Raw genomic sequence first — 9,773 nt, forward strand, 5'->3', positions numbered from 1 at the left:
GTCATTTCCATATTTTGATATCAAGTTTACACCACCCTCAGAACATGAATTAAGAAATGTTTCATTTATACACTATGAATAATTTGCATAAAGTTAAAATTACATACTTCTTAAATCTTGTTATAAATGTTTGGTAAAATCATCTGACATTATTTCTTCTTAAACCTCTTTGCTAAGTGAAATTTTTCTAAAATGTATCAATTTTATTAAGGTTTATTAGAATAAAGTTGTAATATCCTCTATCTTATAAGTATCTGCATCACGTGTGGTTATAACACTTTTTGCATCACAGTATTGCTTATTTATAAATTCTCTAGGATTTTCTCTTTATTTTTATTTTTATTAGTTTTGTGAGTTTTGTGTCATTTGTGTCTTTAAAAACCAAATTTTGGCTGTAGTTCACACCTCATCATTGTATGTTTCTTTTCTTTTCTTTTTCTCTTTTACTTTTTCTTTTTTTTTAAATGAAGTCTCACTCTGTCACCTAGGCTGGAGTGCAGTGGTGTGATCTCAGCTCACTGCAACCTCTGCCTCCCAGGTTCAAACGATTCTTCTGCCTCAGCCTGTCTGAGTAACCGGGACTACAGGTGCATGCCATCACACCCAGCTAATTTTTGTATTTTGAGTAGAGATGAGATTTTGCCATGTTGGCCAGGCTGGTCTTGAACCCCTGACCTCAGGTGATCTGCCTGCCTCGGCCTCCCAAAGGGCTGGGATTACAGGTGTGAGCCACCGTGCCTGGCCTGTATGTTTATTTTCTATTCTATTAATTTCTATTATCTTTATGATTTCAAATCTTCTTTTGGCTTATTCACTTGTTCTTTTTGTACCATATTAATTTGGATGCTTTGCTCATTACTTCTTGACCTTTATTTTTAACCAATATAAGCACAAAATGCATAAATTTTTCTCTGAGCAGTTTTAGTTGCATCCTACAAAAATTTTTAAGCAGTTTTATTGAGATACAATTCACATGCCATACCATTCACCCACTCACAATTCAATGGTTTGGGGTACTTATCAATTTTTTAAAATTGTGGTAAAAATATACATACCATAAAATTTACCATTTTGACCATTTAAAGTATACAATTCTGTGACATAATTGCATTCACAATATTATGCAAACATCACCAGTATCTACTTCCAAAACTTTTTTGTTACTTCAAAGAGAAACTTTGTAATCTTTAAGCATTAAAGATTAACTCCCCACTTCCCTTTCCCTCTGCCCCTGATTACTGCTAATCTACTTTTGTCTGTAAAAATTGGCCTATTATAGATATTTTATATAAGTGGAATCATATACTTTTATTATTCACTTAGCATAGTATCTCCAAGGCTCATCCATGTTGTATCATGTATCACAACTTCATTCCTTTCTATGGCTGCATAATCTTTCATTGTATGTATATGCTACATTGTTAACCCATTCCTCCGTTGATGGAGCCTTGAATTGTTTCCACCTTTTAGCTATTGTGAATAATGATGCAATAAATATTGGCATAAAAATATCTGTTTGAGTCCCTACCTTCAATTCCTTTGGATACATATCTAGGAGTGTAACTACAGGATCATATTGTGTCCGGAATTGGTGGGTTCTTGGTCTCACTTACTTCAAGAATGAAGCCGCGGACCCTCGCGGTGAGTGTTACAGCTCTTAAGGTGGCGCGTCTGGCGTTGTTAGTTCCTTCCGATGTTCGGATGTGTTCGGAGTTTCTTCCTTCTGGTGGGTTCGTGGTCTTGCTGGCTCAGGAGTGAAGCTACAGACCTTCGCGGTGAGTGTTACAGTTTTTAAGGCGGCGCGTCTGGAGTTGTTCGTTCCTCGCGGTGGGCTCGTGGTCTCGCTGGCTTCAGAAGTGAAGCTGCAGACCTTCGCGGTGAGTGTTACAGCTTTTAAGGCTGCGCGTCTGGAGTTGTTCGTTCCTCGCGGTGGGCTCGTGGTCTCGCTGGCTTCAGAAGTGAAGCTGCAGACCTTCACGGTGAGTGTTACAGCTCATAAAAGCAGCATGGACCCAAAGAGTGAGCAGTAGCAAGATTTATTGCAAAGAGTGAAAGAACAAAGCTTCCACAGTGGCAAGGGGACGCGAGCGGGTTACCGCTGCTGGCTCTGGCAGCCTGCTTTTATTCTCTTATTTGGCCCCACCACGTCCTGCTGATTGGTAGATCCCAGTGGTCTGTTCTGACAGGGCGCTGATTGGTGCGTTTACCATCCCTGAGCTAGACATAAAGGTTCCCCACGTCCCCATCAGATCAGTTAGATACAGAGTATGGACACAAAGGTTCCCCAAGGCCCCACCAGAGCAGCTAGATACAGAGTGTCTATTGGTGCATTCACAAACCCTGAGCTAGACACAGGGTGCTGATTGGTGTATTTACAATCCCTGAGCTACACATAAAGGTTCTCCACATCTCCACCAGACTCAGGAGCCCAGCTGGCTTCACCCAGTGGATCCTGCACTGGGGCTGCAGGTGGAGCTGCCTGCCAGTCTCGTGCCGTGCGCTCGCACTCCACAGCCCTTGGGTGGTTGATGGGACTGGGCGCTGTGGAGCAGGGGGTGGTGCTCGTTGGGGAGGCTCGGGCGGCACAGAAGCCCATGGAGGGGGTGGGAGGCTCAGGCATGGCGGGCTGCAGGTCCCCGGCCCTGCCCCGCGGGAAGGCAGCCAAGGTCCGGTGAGAAATCAAGCGCAGCGCCGGTGGGTCGGCACTGCTGGGGGACCCAGCACACCCTCTGCAGCCGCTGGCCCGGGGGGCTAAGCCCCTCATTGCCCGGGGCCGGCAGGGCGTGCCGGCTGCTCTGAGTAAGGGGCCCGCCAAGCCCACGCCCACCCGGAACTCCAGCTGGCCCGCAAGCGCCTCGCAGCCCCGGTTCGGTTCCCGCTGGCGCCTCTCCCTCCACACCTCCCTGCAAGCTGAGAGAGCCAGCTCCCGCCTTGGCCAGCCCAGAAAGGGGCTACCACAGTGCAGCGGTGGGCTGAAGGGCTCCTCAAGTGCCGCCAAAGTGGGAGCCCAGGCAGAGGAGGGGCCGAGAGCAAGCAAGGGCTGTGAGGACTGCCAGCACACTGTCACCTCTCAATATGGTAATTGTTTAACTTTTTGAGGAACTGGCAAAGTGTTTTCCATAGCTGCCACACCATTTTAAATTCCTGTCAGTCATGAGAGTTTCCAATTTCTCCATATCCTGTAACAGCCGGATTGGTTCATATTGCCCACTGCCTAGAAAAGCCAATGTACTGAGGACAGTAGGTATTAGAGCAAAGAAAGAATTTAATTATCATAGGGCCAACCAAATGGAAGAATATGAGATACTTCTCAAATCTGCCCCTGCTGAGAATTCAGAGGCTAGAGGGCTAGGGTTGGTTTGTTTGTTTGTTTGAGGTGAAGTCTCACTCTGTTGCCCAGGCTGGTGTGCAGTGGCATGATCTTCACTCACTGCAACCTCCGCCTCCCAGGTTCAAGCAATTCTTCTGCCTCAGCCTCCCGAGTAGCTGGGACTACAGGTGCATGCCACCACACCCAGCTAATTTTTGTATTTTTAGTAGAGATGGGGTTTCACCATATTGGCCAGGCTGGTCTTGAACTCCTGACCTCATGATCTGCCCGCCTCAGCCTCCCAAAGTGCTGAGATTACAGGCGTGAGCCACCGTGCCCAGCCGAGGCTAGAGTTTTTGAGGGTGCTTTGACATGTAGGGAGCTGAGGAACTCAGACAATTGGTTGGGTGGAGAAGAAATCACAGGGTTATTGAGACAGGGCTGTCTTTGTGCAGCTGAGTCAGTTCTCAGGAGAAAGTCTCAGGACTAGGTGGTGTCTCTTGGTCTGCCAAAATGCTAAATCTGAAAAATACCTCAAAGACCAGTTATTTAGGTTTCACAATAGTGATGTTATCTATGTGAGTAGTTCGGGAAGTTATAAATCTTGCAACCTCTGGTTAAGTGACTCTGGGGCAGGAAGCAACTTATAGCAAAGCAAGCTAAGCAATGGCAGGTCATTGTTTATGCTTATTCTTTAGCAAAGTTCAAGCTCCTATCATAATTCTAACCTTGCCTTATGAATGCAGCTTCAATCTCTGAACAAGGAAGGGAGTCATTTTTCCTTGCCTCAAAGTGTAACTAACAAACTAATTCCTCTCATGGTTATCTTGGCCTCTGTGCTAGAATAAGCAAAAACCAATTTAACCTGTGAGGACAGAAGCAAAACAGAGTCACGTAGTTTTCTCTCATCACTTATAATTCTATAAAGGTGGTTTCAATCCTAGGCAATACTTGTCATAATTCTTTTTTTTTGTAGGATATGATAGCCATTCTAGTAGGTGTGAAGTGGTATCTCATAGTGGTTTTAACTTGCATTTCCCTGATGACTAATGATGTTGAACATCTTTTCATGTGATTATCAACCATTTGTACATCTTTTTTTGGAGGAATATCTAATAAAGGGCTTGAGTTATTTTTGTGTATTGAGTCATAGTTCTTCATATATTCAGGATATTATACCTTTTTCACATTATGTATTTTTAAAAAACATTACCCCTTTTGTAACTACCTCAGGTAAAATCAGGGATTTTCGTTTGTTTTTTGTATGAGACAGGGTCTCACTCTGCTGCCCAAGCTGGAATGCAGTGGCACGATCACAGCTCACTGCAGCCTCAGCTTCCTGAGCTCAGGTGATTTTCTCATCTCAGCCTCTGGGTAGCTGTGACCACGATCTCATGCCACCATGCTCAGGTAATTTTTTGTCCTTTTTGTAGAGATAGGGTTTCACCACATTGCTCAGGCTGGTCTCAAATTCTTGGGCTCAAGTAATCTGCCTGTCTTGGCCTCTCAAAGTGCCAAGATTACAGGAATGAGCCACTGTGCCTGGTCAAAATTTGTGATTTTTAACGTATTTGTGATCACTACAGATTAACGGAAGACTGACTCTAAGTTCTATTCTTAAAGCCTAGGCAGATTTGCCACTGATTTGCTTCAAGCTGTGAGCAAGTCATATAAGCCATCCCTATGATTATTTTATTACTGTTTATTCATAACAAAATTGAAAAATGAATAATATATGTGTATATTTATAAGGATGAAATTCTAAATGGACATATAAAAAATGCAGGATAAAATACTGCCCAGAAACCCAGAGGGTGTAAGTTATATATTACTATGCAATCAGAAAACATTATTTTGAGGAAGGGAACCATTCCATTTAGTATTTTTCCCTCCACCACTATATGAAAGTGTTACTGAAGAAGTGAAGAGAATCCAGACTCCCTACTCTTTAGCTTTTTCCGCATTCTCCATTTCAACACCTGGGACCTCTTCTCTCGGAACTAATAGAAGCTTAGAGGGGATGTAGGGGAGAAGAAGTTGACGTGTGATCTCCTCCAGCTACCAACCATGCCAAATAATTGGCTGTCCTCTGTCTGCTTCTGACAAATCCCTTCAAAGTTTAGACAATGAGGTAGTCAGATAAGGGAAATCCCTTGGGCCTAATATTCTTTAACCAACAAACAAAATGTGCATGGGGAAACAAAGCAAGAAGCATTAACGGGGTGGGGTAGCAAGTCTAAGGGAAGGGGTGAGGAGGACACTGACAGATTTGAAGTAGAAGAATCATCTGGCCTGGGCCTCAAGCTCTGGTTAAGCTACCAATTTAAATACTTATTAATTTAATGGCACTTAACTGATCTTTGCCTGCTTAATAGTAACAATGCATAAAGCTAACATTTCTCCCTCAATAATAAATGCATTTGTATGAAACGAAAGTTTGAAACTACTTTTTTTAATGCACATTTTGGTTTTTTATTAATTATAATGATTAGAAACTCCAAAACTGGAAGTGACTCAGTCATTTTTAGACATTGGAGCAAAATATTCTATGACAGCTTTCTGAACAGTCAAAAATCAGCAGAATGGAATACTTATGCTTTTTACGGCTTAAGATAGCGATCCCAATAAATGTCTGTGCAAAAGTCTACAAGTAAAATTTTCAGATTAGATGTAGGTGAAGAAATGTATTCATAAGAATTACTGGTCACTATTTCATTATTCTACTAGAATTTAAGTTCTAGGAGGGCAGAGATTTTTATTTGTAATTGATATAATCTCAGTGCCAGTACCTGGAACATAGTAGGCATTTAATGTGTATCTTCTTTGAATGTATAAATGAATTGCATAGTTTAAAAATGTAATATGTTTTCTTTTATAAATCTTAGTGAGTTACTATTTTTAATGGTAATATAATAAAATTTTATACTTGAAATGGTAATCGTATTTTAAAATAACTTTTTAAACAAGGAAATTATTCTCATTCAAAATAGAATCTTCCTTTATTATAGTTCAGCATCTCCATTTCCTTCTATATAATGCTTTGAACAGTACCACAAGGTGGCATACAAAACCTCATAAAGACATTTCTAGATTTTTTTAGTCAAAATTTTGTTACATACTTACAGAAAAATTCCCTTAAATCCAGGCAAGAGGGATCCCATTCTGGATCCTTTTCTTGAAAACTAGGCTGTATCCTCCTGTAGCTCATGCCACTCCCTGCTGGGTAAGACCTCAGGGCCCTGAGATATACTCTTCTTCACCTGGAGAACCTCTTCCAGCTCCTTCCTGGTCTGTCTACAGAGAGTGGATGAACAATTGAGAAAGCTCATTCTAAAAGGCCTAGGCTGGTCAAGGGGCACCTCTACAGAAGCTGGGGTCACTTATCCTTGGGAAGGAACAGGATTGAGACAGAGACCAGTTCTCCCTGAGTTGCCATTCACTAGTGTGGGGCTCTAAGGAGTCCAAGAATCCTAGGAACCTTAGGTATATTTGCTGAGGTAGGAAAAGTTTCTTAGCTTGATTTAAACCTCCTAAATATTCAGGTATACAGTATGTGAACCTCCATTTTTACACTTGACAGGGCACTGCAAACATAAACATTAGAGATAAAGACTGTATGTATAAAAATCTCGGCTGGGCACGGTGGCTCACACCTGTAATCCCAGAACTTTGGGAGGCCGAGGCAGGCAGATCACCTGAGGTCAGGAGTTGGAGACCAGCCAGGCCAACATGGGGAAACCCCGTCTCTACTAAAAATACAAAAAAATTAGCTAGGCGTGGTGGCAGGCACCTGTAATCCCAGCTGATGCAAAAGAATCACTCGAACCCAGCCAGAGGCAGAGGTTGCAGTGAGCCGAGAACACGCCATTGCACTCCAGCCTGGGTGACAAGAGTGAAACACCATCTCAAAAAACAAAAAAACGAGAACAACAACAACAATCTCTGGGTGTTTTCTCTGCATATTTGTTTATGTAAAAATTGTATTTGGAATCTCTGTCTTAGAATTCTGAGATTTCAGTAATAAAATCAGCAATTTCTTTGAATGGCATATATTGGCTATTTATCAGGGAATAAAAGTAAAACAAACTTTGATAATAAATTGCCTATAATAGAATTTGCAAAAAAAAAGAAAAAAGAAAAAGATGAGTGTGACAGTTATTAAAGTGATCAACTAATATTCTGCTTCTCCTTCCAGGAATATGGTAGGGCTGTACGTACCTGTCTTTGGTATTAGGGTGGCTGTATGGCTAGTTTATTTTTTCCAATCTGTGGTTCAGACTCTAACGGCTTTATAAGACATAATTCATCTACCATAAAGCTCATTTTTAAAAAGTTCATTAAAATATTCAGTAGTGACATAAATAAATATCAACAATGGTCTGGATGTAATGCTGTTAGGATAAACAGTAATTGAGATAACTGTAAAGTTGTTTCTATGGCTGTTTTATTTCTGATATAAATTGCTGTTGAATCCAGAATTATTTTATTTCATAACACTTCTTTCTGTATGTATTTCCCAGCTTTGAGGTAAAACCGATTAATAAAAGTTATAAATATTCAGAGTGTATATTGTGATATTTTAATGTATGTATACATTGTGAAGTAATTATAATCAGCCTAATTAACATATCCATCACCTCACATAATTGACTTTTGGGTGGGTTCTGTGGTGGGGAACACGTAAGATCTACTCTCTTATCAAATTTCAAATGTACAATAAAGTATTATTAACTATGGCCACCATGCTGTACATTAGCTCTCTAGAATTTATTCATCCTGACAGAAACTTTGTATTCTTTGACTAATACCTCCCCATTCCTCTCACTCCCAACCCCTGGCAACCACCATTCTACTCTCTGCTTCTGAGTTCAACATTTTTAGATTTTACATAGAAGGCTGAAAAAAATATTCCCTTGTATGCATACATATCACATTTTCTTTATCCATACCTCCATTAGTGGACATTTAGGTTGATCCATACCATGGCTACTGTGAATTATGATGCAATGACCATGGAAGTGTAGATATCCCTTCAAGATACCTATTTCAGTACCTTTGAAGGAAATTCTGGGTCATATAATTTTTTGAGGAGCCTCCATAGAGTATTTTATAGTGACTATACCATTGCGCCCTCCCACCAAAAATGTACATGGGTTCCCTTGTCTTTAATTCCTCACCATAGATTGCTATCTTTTTGATAATAGCCATTCTAACAGGGGTAAAATTATATGTCATTTTGGTTTTAAACTGTATTTTTCTGATGATTAGTAATGTTGAACATTTTTTCATGCACCTGTTGGCCATTTCTATGTCTTGTCTGAAAAAATATATATTCAAGCCCTTTGCCCATTTATTTTATTATTATACTTTAGGTTTTAGGGTACATGTGCACAATGTGCAGGTTTGTTACATATGTATCCATGTGCCATGTTGGTTTGCTGCACCCATTAACTCGTCATTTAGCATTAGGTATATCTCCTAATGCTGTCCCTCCCCCCTCCCCCACCCCACAACAGTCCCCGGAGTGTGATGTTCTCCTTCCTGTGTCCATGAGTTCTCATTGTTCAATTCCCACCTATGAGTGAGAACATGTGGTGTTTGGTTTTTTGTCCTTGCCATAGTTTACTGAGAATGATGGTTTCCAGTTTCATCCATGTCCCTACAAAGGACACGAACTCATCATTTTTTATGGCTGCATAGTATTCCATGGTGTATATATGCCACATTTTCTTAATCCAGTCTATCGTTGTTGGACATTTGGGTTGGTTCCAAGTCTTTGCTATTGTGAATAATGCTGCAATAAACATACATGTGCATGTGTCTTTATAGCAGCATGATTTATAGTCCTTTGGGTATATACCCAGTAATGGGATGGCTGGGTCAAATGGTATTTCTAGTTCCAGATCCCTGAGGGATTGCCACACTGACTTCCACAATGGTTGAACTAGTTTACAGTCCCACCAACAGGGTAAAAGTGTTCCTATTTTTCCAAATCCTCTCCAGCACCTGTTGTTTCCTGACTTTTTAATGATGGCCATTCTAACTGGTGTGAGATGGTATCTCATTGTGGCTTGGATTTGCATTTCTCTGATGGCCAGTGATGATGAGCATTTTTTCATGTGTTTTTTGGCTGCATAAATGTCTTCTTTTGAGAAGTGTCTGTTCATGTCCTTTGCCCACTTTTTGATGGGGTTGTTTGTTTTTTTCTTGTAAATTTGTTTGAGTTCATTGTAGATTCTGGATATTAGCCCTTTGTCAGATGAGTAGGTTGCAAAAATTTTCTCCCATTCTGTAGGTTGCCTGTTCACTCTGATGGTAGTTTCTTTTGCTGTGCAGAAGCTCTTTAGTTTAATTAGATCCCATTTGTCAATTTTGGCTTTTGTTGCCATTGCTTTTGGTGTTTTAGACATAAAGTCCTTGCCCACGCCTATGTCCTGAATGGTATTGCCTAGGTTTTCTTCTA

At 40.9% G+C, this 9,773-nt stretch overlaps 1 long non-coding RNA gene across 1 annotated transcript in view; it reads right to left on the bottom strand.

The window, feature by feature from the left end:
* Positions 1–2,097, bottom strand: part of LOC134731837 (uncharacterized) — a 33,305-nt gene extending 31,208 nt beyond the window's left edge. Inside the window, exon 1 of the long non-coding RNA XR_010114462.1 lies at positions 1,614–2,097. This is a non-coding gene — a long non-coding RNA (uncharacterized lncRNA). The remainder of the gene's footprint in view (positions 1–1,613) is intronic.
* Positions 2,098–9,773: the final 7,676 nt, after the last annotated feature.

The sequence above is a fragment of the Symphalangus syndactylus genome, chromosome 11 (genome assembly GCF_028878055.3).
Source record: "Symphalangus syndactylus isolate Jambi chromosome 11, NHGRI_mSymSyn1-v2.1_pri, whole genome shotgun sequence".
NCBI classification, from domain to species: domain Eukaryota; kingdom Metazoa; phylum Chordata; class Mammalia; order Primates; family Hylobatidae; genus Symphalangus; species Symphalangus syndactylus.